The sequence below is a fragment of the Haemaphysalis longicornis genome, unplaced genomic scaffold (assembly GCF_048455015.1).
Source record: "Haemaphysalis longicornis isolate Haplotype H1 unplaced genomic scaffold, Haemaphysalis longicornis Haplotype H1 scaffold_6, whole genome shotgun sequence".
Classification (NCBI taxonomy): Eukaryota; Metazoa; Arthropoda; class Arachnida; order Ixodida; family Ixodidae; genus Haemaphysalis; species Haemaphysalis longicornis.
Window position 1 is genome coordinate 2,702,192 of NW_027526407.1, and position 14,601 is coordinate 2,716,792.

Below are 14,601 nucleotides of genomic sequence, written 5' to 3' on the forward strand. Positions count from 1 at the left end.
TTGCAGGCATTTGTAATGGGATGGCTAATCGTTACGCAGGCCTTTTTAATACAGTTGCTTCGCTCGCTCACTCGGAGACCAAGTGCCCTGACCCTACAACTATCGAATCCTGAGCTATGTGTTATCCAATCTATTAAGCGAATGTTAAAATAATACCATTACCCTCGATTGTACAGTTATTGTTTTGCAGGTTCAGAGTTTTTATTCTGTGATTTATTTTGACAAGCATCAAATTGATGTATACAAAAAGATTTTGGGCAATGTAGGTGAAACCTTCTCACAACTGAATATATTGGTGAATGCACAACTGCACGAGAATTTATTTTTGTGCATAACAATTTGTTCTGCGGGAAATTATCCTGACAACAATGCCCATTAGCGAAAGAGGAATATCTGAAATTCAGGGCTGCATCAATACAAGCCCTAGAAACCAGTTTATTGTGTCCATAGTAAGGTACAAAAAAAACAACTTTGCCAGTACGCAGATATTTCAAGGGCAAAAGATGGTGCACTGGTGCTCTGTTCTCGTACACAACATATTTTCGCTGCTTCTCTGATATCACGCACGCGCGTCATGTCGTGCTTATCTCGAATTCTGCTATTAGAGAGTTCCGGACAACATCCGCTGTGAGGACAGGGAATGACGGTGTTTTTATTTTAGTGGAACTTGTTTTTTGATCCTCTGCCTGTTTTCCCTCCACACGTTTATCTGCATGTCTGAGTATTGTGAACAGAACTCCGCTGCTACAACTAACATTCACGAGACGCTCGTGACATTTAGAAGCCCTTGCTTCTAAACATCTCAAACGCTGGAATTTATCATTTTAGTTTTCCTTTCACAAATTATGAATGCAAAATATATCAGCTCCCCTTTATCCGTTACCACAGCAACAAACCACGCATATTTTTCTGCCGAAGAAAGGCACTATGTAAACGTTTATAGGTACGAATATTCCCAAGAATATTGGTTGAAAAGAGCTTGTTTGGTGTCTTATGCTGACAAAATTGTCAGGGCTTTAATTTGAGTCAGTGCACGAGAGATTGAAATATACGGTTTCGCCTAACCTCAGCTTCAGAGGAATACTGAAATTTGCTCATTGAAATTGCCGTTACAGCACAACTTTCATATACTTTGTCCGAACAGCACGTGAGGTGTACCTGGTGTATCGTGAATTATTCGTCATTGTTTTTTGCACTATGCTCGGTATTTTTGCCCTCTACGCTTCAAGTGTTTGTTTTTATTGTGAAAGACTTAGGCCACCGCTCACATAAATATTTTTGCACTTAAACCTTTTGCAACTACAGCTAGTAGGCCCGTACACTCAAGCGTGCAAGACCAACTGAATAAAACCAATATTTGTTAAGAAGCGTGGAAGGAGTGCGCCTCTTATTATGTGAAAATCCCCTGAAGAAGCACGCAACTACACCGAAGTTCGGCAGCGTACAAGTTTTTCCATTTTCATGACGACACACGCACTAGAATGTCTATGCGCACCCCTTTTATATAATGGCTGCAATCAGTTATTTTACACTGAAATATTTTTACAATTATGAGTTTTCGTCATGAGAAGTGGCTTTGAATGCCCTCAACTAAAGAACGTGACGCCAAAATCAGAGCATACAATTTTGATTGAAGCCCTTAATATGCCTCTGTCAGGTTCAGGTGACAATAATAACTAGAATAATAAGCTTTATGAACGAGGGTAGTTTTTTTAACACTCGAGACCCAAACAATATACAGGCAATGTAGTAAAGAGCAAAGCGGAACTAATAACAAATGAGGAACAATAGCGAGACTATAGCACATGCGGTATAAAAAACCAAAACGGGTTCGAACAAAAAACAAAAAGTCACGGTCCCGGAATTAAAGTAAAGGACGCAGTACGTAGATACTACCGGCACAGGTCCGTGGCAGCGTTGAAATGTTCACGTACTGGTTCGATGCCGTGGCAGTGCAGCGTGTTCCGAGCTCCCGTCACCGTTGTGACGAACACAGCTGGCTTGGGGGCCGCTGTTTTTCACTGTTGCCCGGCAACACGACTCACTTGTAGAGAAGATGTCTTGGAGGTTGTGCTGGTGGAGGACCTCCTGGGGCACGGCACGGGTCCGGTCGCCCGATCGCCGCGAATCCCAATCACGCTCCACTTTTCTGACTCTCTCGGTGTTCTTCTTCGGCCCCTTCTGCCGCCAGCTGCTGTCGCTGGCCGCTTTTGATTGGCCGGCTTCTGAGTGAGGGGTGAACGACCCCGAAAGACGCTGATGATGATGATGACCTCGGGGTGTTTAAAACATACGCCATAGATCGCGCCTTCGCGTCTTCGTCACCGTCGTTGTCTTCGTTTTCACTCTTTACAGCCTGGCACTTTTGATACATTATTTCTTGTTAGCGTTCTGGTATTCTAGTCCCAACTACAGCTTTTGAGTCTTTCAACATCCATTCACTTCCTAAACAAAAATACTACTTTTTAAATTTTTTTTAAACTTCACAGACTAAGTTGTTTTGCCCAAACCTACACAAGCAGCCCGCGTTTTCTGTGCTATTTTGTATGTGGGCCATTTATTATTTGTCAATTGCACACCTAGGTTTCGATGAGAACAATTCTTGATGCACATTGCAGACCATGATTGGCGTTGCCTCTCATTATTTTAGGGCTACTGTATAAGTAAGAAGCATGGATAAATCACCATTGCCCACAGCCCTAAAGGCAGCCTAGGTTGCCGTTAGCAAACCCATGTACACATGCGCTGGGTCGAGAGGCTACAACATAACCATGGAAGCCGTCGTAGTGGAAGAGTACCGAGAAAGGAAGAAAATGGACGCCCCCCTCTCAGTTTTTTGACTTACTGTAGCATAAATATCTGGGATACCCTAACAATTAAACAATGAAACCGCATTTATATTGTGCTAGTGGAAAAAGCATGATAAAAATTGCTTTCAAACTGCAGGGCTGCTTCTACAACAAGCACAAAATGCATGTAAGGGAATAAAATATTTATACATATTAAGCTACAAAGTTGAGAGCAGTCCAATAATATTTCAGGTAATTGTCAATTTTCTTTAAAGCGCTATAAATACTGGGGTACAAAATTTAATATGTGAGGGTACTTTTAACACAAATAAATATCCGAGCGTCTGCTCCTTTTCATATGATAGTACCACGAGCATCAGCTTCAGGTTTTCGTGGCATTTGCGGGCAATCTGAGATTAAAGATATGAGAGCAAACCACACCTCGTGTTCCCGACTCATTAGTAGAGGAAATGTTTTGCTTAATTCCAAATGACGCAAGCAGTGAACGTTAGAACCGACCCACAAAGACTAAAAAAAACTGCTGTTTTAGCGAGTAGCTGCTTTAAGCATTCGATACAATATGAAAATAACGAAGGTTTTTCAGATACGTAAAAACTTTTCTGTGCCCATCTGTATTGTACAGTATGTATTTCTTTCTCGGAGAACGTGGATGCTATGGTTTTTGTAAAGGGTCGTTCAAATTATCGAAGCATTGCGTTTTGGATAACAATTACGGCGGCAATTACAGACATCAATATTTGTAACAACTCACTGCGTTCTGAGGAGGCGTCATTTCTTGCTATCATTAGCACTGTGAAAAAAATCCTGAAGCCCACTGTCTGCATTTCGCCTAAAAGAAGCCTGCAACCGTAAGCTGAAAGTCGTCGTCTAGAAAACGCTGTATTCCTCTGCATATCTGTCCATAACAATTGTTTTTAGGTGGCATTAGGAACTGGCCCCCGGAGTGAACTTCTATGACCTTCGTGCCCTTTGCTTTAGAACATGGGGGCGAAAATCTTCTGGAGGAGGGTTTCAACAGCTGCGACTAGTACCGTGCAAGGAAATCCGGCTTTTTCGAGCCGAGTAACCTCTACTCTGAAGCTTTTGTCTGCGGAATGGATGCAAGATTTTAGGAAGGATGACTGTAAGCATGACACCGCTATTGCCTTCTTGATGGTCTTTGAATGAGCTGAGTCATAAGGTAAAAACTCTTTTTGGGCTCTAGGCTGGTAAGACCAGCAGACATGGTTGTGCGAGAAGGTGATATTAATATCTAAAAACTGTAAGTGAGCTTGGTTATGAAGTTCATGTGTAAAGGATAGGCATTTTCCCAATCGTCGGAACGTTGAGAAAACGATGTCTATTGAAGAGTCCTTCTTAGGCAAATCTTGTTTTTTCAACACTAGTGAGTGTGAGGACAGCAAATGCACCCCGTTATTTCAGGAGATTAAAATTGTAGGCAGAAACCGTGAGAAGATAGCGCGAGAAATAATGGAAGCTTATCATATCAGGAAAATGCGTCACAAGTGTGTTAGCGACACTTCGGTGTGTTTGCGCGGCAAAGAGCAGGCGTTTTTGGATCTTTTAAAAACGTGATAATGGGCTCCGTGTACTCTTATACTTCGATGCTTTCGGCAAAATAAACACAGTTGTAAGTGAGCGCTATTCCAGTCTGGTCTTTCTGTGTCTTTGTCAAATTTTTGCGTTCAAATTTCTACTTGAAAACATGAACCAACTAGTCCAACAACAAGTTCTATTAAGTAGCTTTAAAGCTGCCCTAAGGAGCCACCTTTAACTTGGCTATACATAGCGGTATTCACCAACAAAAAACTTCCGCGTTCGCCTGACTGTGCCAAATTTAGATCGGCTTTCTATGTGACGTTTACAACAAAGTTGGTGCGAACAGCTTCACTACTCCTCACACTCTCTGGGAGTGTTGTATGAGAACTCCTTGGTGCCTTGTGGCAAATCGTACGTCGGAAACACCGTGTGTGGCATCAACAACACGTTAAGGCAGTACGCCAACACACTGAAGAGTTGCATGGGCAGCATGCTTCTGCAACACGTCACGGCTTGCCGGTGTTCGCCGTTTATTTTAAATATGTTATATCTTGAGAAGATACAAAGGCAAGAGCACCCGCGAACTTCCAGTATCGTTCGAGATTTACAGTAACCGAACTTCGTTTATGAGCACCCCGTCAGTACTATTCCAGCAGCAAGAAATATCGTAACTGTCGATATTTCGTTCTTTGTTGATTTTAACAATTCCTGTATTTACAAATAACTCAATTTCTTCGCTGATGATCCACACTGATACTCTTCGAGAACATTTCGTCTACATATTCTTTTCATCTTCATCATCATCATCATCACCAGCCTATCTACGCCCACTGCAAGGCAAAGGCCTCTCACATTATTTTCCAATTACCTCGGTCCTGTGCCAACTGTGACCAATTTATCCCCGCAAACTTCTTGATATCATCTGCCCATCTAACTTTCTGCCGCCCCCAGCAACGCTTGCCTTCTCTAGGGATCCACTCTGTTAACTTAATGACCAGCGGCTATCTTGCCTTCGCATTACATGCCCTGCCCACGTACATTTCTTCTTCCTAATTTCTACTAATATGTCTTTAACACCAGTTTGCTCGCTGACCCACTCCTCTCTCTTCTTGTCCCTTAATGTTACACCTATCAATTTCCGCTCCATTGCCCGCTGAGTCGTTCTCAATTTAAGTTGAACCCTCTTAGTGAGCCTCCAAGTTTCTGCCCCGTAGGTGAGTAGCGGTAAGATGCAGCTGTCACACACTTTCTTCTTCAGCGACAATGGTAGTCTGCTATTCATTATCTGAGAATGTCTGCCATAGTCACCCCACCACATTCTGATCCTTCTAATTATCTCTGCCTCATGGTTGGGATCTGAGGTCAGAACTTGGCCTAAGTAGATATATTTGCTTACCACTTCCACTGCCTCGCCACCTATCTCAAACCGCTGTGCTGTCCCGAGGTGATTGATCATTACTTTAGTTTTCTGCATATTAATTTTCAGGCCCACGGTTCTACTCTGTTCGCCCAGTGCAGAAAGCATGCTTTCCAATTCGTGCCCCGAGTTACTTAGCAAGGCAACGTCATCAGCAAATCTGAGGTTACTGAGGTATTCTCCATTAACCCTTACCCCCACCTGTTCCCAATCCAATGTTCTGAATACTTCTTGTAAACATGCTGTGAATAACATTAGAGAGATTGTGTCTCCTTGTCTGACATCCTTCCTTATAGGTATTTTACTGCTCTCCCTATGGAGGATGATGGTAGCTGTGGACCCATTGTAGATATCCTCTAGTATTCTTACATAATGCTCATCTACCCCCTGGTTCCGTAATGCCTGAATGACTGCTAGGGTTTCGACCGAGTCAAATGCTTTCTCATAAGCTATGAAGGCTATATGTAGGGGTTCAGTATACTCAGCGCACTTCTCTATCACTTGATTGATCGTGTGAATATGGTCCATTGTTGAAAAACGTTTACGGAACCCTGCTTGTTCTTTAGGTTGACTGAAATCTAACGTTGCAGAAATTCGGTTACCGATTACCTTGTAAATACCTTGTAGACGACTGACAGTAAGCTGATCGGCCTGTAATTTTTCAAGTCCTTCATGTCGCTTTTCTTATGGGTTAAGATGACGTTCGCGTTCTTCCAAGATTCCGGTACCATTGCGGTCATCGGGCATTGCGTATACAGGTTTGCCAGTTTTTTAAGTACAATTTTTCTACCATCCTTTAAGAGGTCTGCTGTTATCTGATCCTCACCAGGTGCTTTGGCCCCTTTCATTTCTTTCAAAGCCTTCCTTACTTCTTCGGACGTTACTGGTGGGGTGTCTATCTCCTCTGAACTACTTTCTTGTTCGGCATTATCCTGGATGTCTTAGCTACTGTAGAGATCTCTATAGAACTAATCGGCCACTGTGACTATTTTATTCCTATTTGTGATGACATTGCCTTGCTTATTCTTAAATGCATACATCTGATTTTTCCCCACGCCAAGACGTCTCTTCACTGCTTTCAGGCTACCTCCGTTCTTTACAGCGTATTGGATCCTATCCATATTGTACTTCCGTATGTCAGCTGTCTAACGCTTATTGATTAACTTCGAGAGCTCCGCTAGTTCTATTCTGTCAGCCGCGGTAGAGATTGTCATGGTTTGCCGTTCCCTGATTAGATCTTTCGTCTCCTGTGAAAGTTTACCAGTATCTTGCCTAGCCATAGTGCCCCCGACTTCTACTGCACACTCCGTGATAATGCGTGTAAGTTTGTCGCTGGCTTCCTGTGTCGTAAGCTCGGCTTCCTCGTTAAGAGCGGAATATCGGTTCTGCAGCACGATCCTGAATTCTTCTACTTTACGTCTTACTGTTAGCTCATTTATCGGCTTCTTTCGTACTAGCTTGTTGCGGTCCCTCCTCAAATCTAGCCTAATTCGAGGTCTTACCACACGGTGGTCACTACACCTTACCCTTCCGAGCACGTCCACATCCTACACGACGCCAGGGTTATCGCATAATATGAAGCCTATTTCATTTTTGTTCTCCCCATTCGGGCTCCTCCAGGTCCACTTCCGACTCTCCCGTTTACAGAAGAAGGTATTCATTACGTGTAGGTTATTCCGTTCTGCAATCTCAACTAGTAGGTCCCCCCTGCTACTTCTACAGCCCAGACCATAGTGCCCAACTGCCTTGTGTCCAGCCTGATTATTGCCTACTTTAGCATTGAAGTCCCCCGTAACTACGGTATACTGAGTTTTTACTTTATCCATTGCCGATTCCACATCTTCATAGAAGCGTTCCACTACTTGGTCGTCGTGGCTGGATGTGGGCGCGTAGCCCTGCACCAACTTGAGCTTGTACCTCTTATTGAGCCTAATTACAAGACCTGCTGCCCTTTCGTTAATGCTATAGTATTCGTCTATGCTGCCAGCTATGCTTTTATTGACTAGACATCCCACTCCTAGTTCTCTTCTGTCCTCTAGACCACGGTAACATAGGATAATGTCCATTTTTCAGCACCGTAAAGGCTTCGCCTGCCCTTGTAAGCTCGCTAAGCCCTATTACATCCCATTTAAAGCCCTCTAATTCCTCGAACAACACGTCGAGATTTGCTTCGCTAAATAAGGTTCGCGCGTTAAACGTTGCCAGGTTCAGATTCCATTGGCAGCCTGTCCGGATCCAGGGATTCTTAGCACCCTCTGCTGCGTCACAGGTCTGACCGCCGCCGTGGTCAGTTGCTTCGCAGCCGCTGGGGACTGAGGGCCATGGGTTAATGGGCGTATTCATGGGAGGTTGTGGCTGTTACTACACCAGGGTGGCCAGTCCTGCTCTGGTGAGGGAGTGCATTACCGGCAATGGTCGCCCTGGTCAGGCCGCACCCCAAGCCCCTTTGTGCAATTCCATCAATACGCGGATTTTTTTTCTGTTATTCTCTTTCTGTTATATTTTGTTATTTCTAGTCCAATAAACATTTAGTCAGTGATTGTGTACGTGTTTTCTTAAGTCCTTCTAGTGTTTCCCATTGTTTCGTTCGATGAAGTACCAATTTGCCTAACTACAAACGGTGCTGTAATTATCAGCGAACTTGAGCTTTTCACCAACAGTGCTATCATACTACTAATCGAACAGCCGTATTTCACGAGTCCATACAAAGTTCTTGTCAGTGCTTGGTTTTATAAAATTTTTACTTAGTTTCCAAGAGCTCTGTCTGCCCCATTAGCCTAAATTCGGCGTAGGGCGCCAGTGTGATGGGAAATTTTTAAAATAGGGCTACAACTCAAAAGAATAAAAGCAAAAAACATGGCGCAATCAATGTTGCGACTGTAATACACTTCCGAGAATTCTCCGTCTTACACAAATTCTCTCCTAATCGCGCATTCGCTTTATCCATTTCATTCATTGCTCTCATAATCAATGTAGGTAATATTATTTACATTTGTTCATGGCTTTATTTGCCAAGATTGGTTTCAGAGCTAGATTTGCACAAATACACAATTACATTATATCAGCAATGATATAGGGAAGACGTAAAACGGAGCAACGAATATTATCAATAATTTGGGCATGTCAGGCCGTTAGCTCTGAGACTAATGAGACAGTAATGGTATTCAGAGGAACGTGTGGTCGGGAAGGAGGTATCCGAACGTTGTCCGAACAGCATAGCGTTTTCAATAGGCTTTGCAGAGCAATAAATACAATCTAAACGCACAGCAGCATGCACTGGTGCTATACAATATCTCACACTATCGAATTTTAAAACGTGATTTTTTAGGCTCTTTTCAAGGATACCTAAAATAGGTTGAGCAGTTTTGTAATAATAGGAGATACATCTCAAGTATTTTAAGTTTATCCTAACGTGGAGAGTAACGATAACACAAGAAACTTTTTTCAGCTTTCAGTCACGTCCAAATGTGGCAGAGTTTCCATGTGAACCTTAAATGAGTAATGAAAAAGACTTTCAAAGTTGAGATGACTCTGCAACAGTCTTCCGTTTTGTATTGGAGATATCTCCCGGCAAGGTTCAACAGTACCCTTTTACGCCCATTTTTTACGTTCATTTTTCGTCCACTTTCACATTTTAGGTCCACTTTCATATTTGCGCACACGAGAAATGTCAGCCCACATACCTTTTTAAATCGCTCTCAGCATGACGCTCTCTTCTTGTGGCATGGTCCCAGGCCCCAAACTTCCGGATAAAAGGCTAACCATCAGGTCACGTATGGTAGCGCCAACGCGTCGGCTGTGGTTGGTGCGCGTAGCTCCGCTGTGGTATTGCGTCATGGTTCCGTTACTGACTTCATGATGCTCGGGCACGTGGACACATTAGGTGGAAACCACGACCAGGATTGGCTCTAAATATATACTTACGCTGCCATCAACCGCCTAATGTGCTACTTTTTGAGTAAGTGTACTGGCAGGACCCATAACAGCACAACAAAGGTAACTCAAAGTTTTTCTGTCAATACTCGTTTAATTAGGAGAACCTCGATGACGATGCACAGACAACCAATAATCATTTTACAGGTAGGTTCTAAAAATCATTATTTTACACTGGTCTAGCGACCACATCAAAGTGGCGTTCTTGTAAAATTTCCCATAGAAAACTTTTATTCATTAGCTGGGAAGAAATATATAAATCAACACTCACTAGGGTGTGTGCATTTCACAGGAGCCCAATATTCAAGCTGTTGGTGATAATGAAAATCCCTCGTTTGGATTCAGTGAAGCATCCACCAGTTCCAAGGAACATGTTCCATGTTATAGGGTGGGTTAAAGGAGAGATAAGTAGGAAAGTGAAACTGCCTTTCCCAAAAAAACGATTGGTTCAAGCCAGTTAGCCGGGTCAAGCTGGCGTGAATAACTGAGTCACAGAGAGCGCAGTAACAGAACAGAACTTGTTCGCCTACAATCCGTGTTACTGTGAAAGGGTTATTGTACATAATTGGCTTCATGAAATATTACCCCAAACATGTCACGAAAACTCTACGGACCATCTGTATGTTACTCCTAGGTTGATGAAGACCACTGTATGTTTACGCTCCTATCAATACCTCACATACTCGCTATTCAACGAAGACTGCTCGGCAGCTGTGCCACGTCGCAGCGCACTTACCGCTTCGCCCTGGTCATGCAGGTATTCCCAGCATTGGTTCTGCACCTACTGATTCCCGCCCTGGTGAATCCTTCGTTGGATTTTGCATGGAACGGGACGCTGCCAGCTTGTGAAAGCGACGCAGGTGCTGGCCAATACGCTATCTTCGCGGCTGCACCACTGCTGGCAACAACGCTACCGGACCCCCTAAACCTCACTTCGACCAGGACAGCACCATCGCCGCCAACATCATCGCTCCCCCTAGCTATAAAAGCGCAACGCCTATCGACAGCAGTTCGTGGTCTAGGCAGCTGTGCCACGTCGCAGTGCACTTACCGCTTCGCCTTGGTCATGCAGGTTAGTAAGTAAGATAGCCGATTTGCTAAAAAGACAAGTAAATTCTACTTGGTGCAGCTGCCGAGCCCACAGTGCCTTTGTGAAATCATCCTTGAGTGCGCACCTCCTCTCTACTTTTATTATTACCCGGGGATGTCGAGACTAACACTGGCCCAGAAATGCAATAGCTCCTCGCAGAACTACCAACAATTTCCGCTGGGCAAGCTACACTTCTCACTGAAGTGCAAGAACTTAAAAACCAGCTTTCAACAACCAACCAAACAATACCTGACCTATGCAAACGCATGACTGAAGTAGAAGACCACTATCATGACCGGTCGTCTCTACAAGCAGATCTTGAAGTGATCCGTACGGACACAACGGAAAAAAACCGTTTGGTCTCCGAGCTGGAGGCTAAATTAGACGACCCGGAAAACCGCTCACGGCGTACTAACTTGCTATTCTACAATCTTCCCCATCCTAACCCAGCTGAAACAAATGCAGAAGCAGAAGGGCTTATTATCAGACACTGCCTTGAACACCTCAAAGTAGCCGTCGACCCAAAAAAAAATAAATCGCGCACATCGCATCGGATGCCATACTACCAATCGCCACCGCTCTGTAATAGCAAAGTTCACCTTTCATAAAACGAAAGAGACGGTACTTACAAATGCACCCAAGCTGACAGGAACAGATTTCAGCATCGGCGAAGACTTCTCCCAGTCTGTCCTAACTGCCCGCAGACACTTCGTCAATTTCCCGAAAACAAAATTATCAGTTTCAGATACGTTATAAAACTCTTCACATGGGCTCGAAACATTACAGTTTTCACAATGCTTCACAAACTGTTAAAGAAATCGCATAGCAAACCCCTCAAACAAAGTAAGTAACAAAGCGCCCCCCAAATCCAGCACAAAAATATCTTTCCTTATCTGTAGTCTTTACTAACATACGCAGCTTTCTACCGAAACGAGAAAAAACATCTAGCCTTGTGACGTCATTTAATGCCAATCTTGTTGTAATACAGAAACGTGGATTACTGATGACGTGACGGACACTGAAATTCTTTCAGATGTACCTAACTTCCACTTATACCGAAAATATCCCGAATGCACTCGCGGAGGAGGCGTACTAATCGCCATCAACATAGCATCTGACATAGAAATCCTATGACTACATTGCCGGGCTTCAGCCCAAACGATAGTGCTTGGTGTCTGCTACAGACCACCGAATGCAAATCCAGACTTCGCAAAAAAACCTAATGACATGCTAAATGCGCTCACCACATCCCACCCGAAAGTCCATATTTTGCTGTTTGGTGACTTTAACCTTCCTAATATTACCTGGCAAACCCGAACAACCACTCAACAAAACCAGAAAGACTCGAGAGAATTTATAGATGCTTGTTTCAACTTTAACTTATCACAACTTTTATCAGAGCCAACACGTGTTGCCGCCAATTCCTCAAACGTCCTTGATCTCATTCTAACAACCAATCCTTCTAGCTTATCGTCGATTACCTATCTCGAAGAAATTAGCGACCATAAAGTTGTCCATACATATTTCTTATTTCCCCAGAACGACGCGAAATGTTAAATAAAACAATACGTTTATATGATAAAGTTAACTACAAAGAAATTAACAACGAACTTAATAGCTTCTTCCCAGATTTTGAAGCCGACTTTTGTAACCGATCCGTAGTGAAAATTGGGTAGTTTTTAAACAAAAGCTTAGTCAACTGAAAAATAATTTTATTCCGAAGACCACACTTCGTGCGACGCAGCAAAAGCCCTGGTATACTAAAACAATAAACGGACTAAGCAACAATAAAATACGCCTTTTCCGCCAAACAAAATGTAAAGGAACGACATGCGAATGGGATAAATACTACTACGTTGAAAATGACTATCTTACAGCAATTCGCAACGCCAAGCACGTGTATTTAACACCGACCTACCCAACATGCTGAGTGATAACGTGAAAAAATTTTGGCAGTTCGTCAATCTAAAACCATCCCACACTATCACCCTCTATAACGAATCAGGTGACGTGACCACAAATGCCGAGTGTGCTAACATTATTAACATTGCATTTTCGTTGGTGTTCACCAGAGAGCCTAGTATGTCTTCCGTTCCTTTCATTCCCACAAACACTCTGATAGCTTCCGGCATGCCTGCGCTATCATTTTCCACAGACAGTATTTCTTCTCTAATAAAAAACAATAAACTTTCCATGTCATGTGGCATTGACGAAATTAATTCAAAACTCTTAAAGAACATAACCCACACAATTGTACCATACTTGCACCTCATATTCTCACAGTCGCTCACCACCGGCGACCTTCCGGATGACTGGAAAATTGGTAAGCTCATCCTAGTTTACAAAGCAGGTGACAGCAACTGCCCACTAAATTATCGTCCCATTTCATGACCAAACATTCCATGCAACATCATGAAACACGTCATATATTCTGATGTTTTCAACTTTCTCCATTTCAACAGCTTCTTTCACCCCTGTCAGCACAGCTTCCGCAAATGCTTTTCCTGTGAAACACAAGCAGCACTTTTTCTTCAAGACATACATACAAATCTTGTGACAAACTTTCAGACAGGATCTGAACAATATTCAAGAATGGTGTGACAATTGGCTTCTCAAACTTAACCCCAACAAGTGTAAGGTTGTCTGATTCACTCGCCGCAAAAACCCTTTCCTATTCCCATACCAAATCACTAACGCCCCTGTAGAAATAGTACTGTGTTTCAAATATCTAGGTGTCACACTGTCCGCCGATCTAACCTAGAATGCGCATGTCACAAACATTATCTCATCTACAAACAAAATATTGGGATTCGTGAAACGTCATCTGCGTTACGCACCTCAACACGTAAAACTGCTCGCATACACATCCCTCATCCGGCCAAAACTGGAATACGGCTCAGCTATATGGAGTCCGCACCAAAATTACCTGATCAGTGACCTTGAAATAATTCAAAATCGCTCAGCCCGATTCATTCATTCACCATATTCTTATGACATCATTGTTTCATCTTTAAAAGCCCAATCTGGATTACAGCCACTTCCCCTTCGAAGCCGCATAGCCACTTTTTCCTTGTTTCACAAGCTGCTTCATTCGCCCCTCAAACATCCTCCATACGTCATACCCTCGACGTACATTTCGCACTGCACCAGCCACCCCCACCAAGTTTCCCGTTACCGCTCTAGGACTGCTACCTTCTCCGCGTCCTTCTTTCCGCGTGCTGTGAAGGACTGGAACGACCTCCAAAACCACGCCGTCGCAATCACTTGCCCATCAACCTTCACTTAAAATGCAACAACTCATTTGTGTCAGTGAGCGCTTATGGCAATGTATATATGCACCCCTATGTATCAATGTTTTATACCTTGTAGACGCCCCTTATGTAGCAGAAGTTTTTATATCCAGTATACCAACCCCTTATGTGGCAAATGTTTTTGATACCCTGTATATCCAACCCTTATGTAATACCCCCTAGTGCGGTCTTTAAGGAAATAAATATAATGGTGATGATACTAAAATGCACAAGAATGGTTAAAATATGCAATACCGTCCAACCGATAAATGTTGTAGGACATGGGCGCATAAATTGTGCGAACATCTGCGTCGTAAAACCGTAAGCCCAATGTAGGTGTTTGTTTTCCTGGGACAATTTCTGGCAGAAATGGGATCGCAGGGGCCCGAAGTGCACTTTTCTCTCTGGAAAATACCACTATTTGCAGTGCATTGACACCAAAATTACTCTATGTACTTGTGAGGTTTAAGAAATACTCGATCAATGTCTTTTCAGGCTGATGCAACTCCATCATACGTTAGG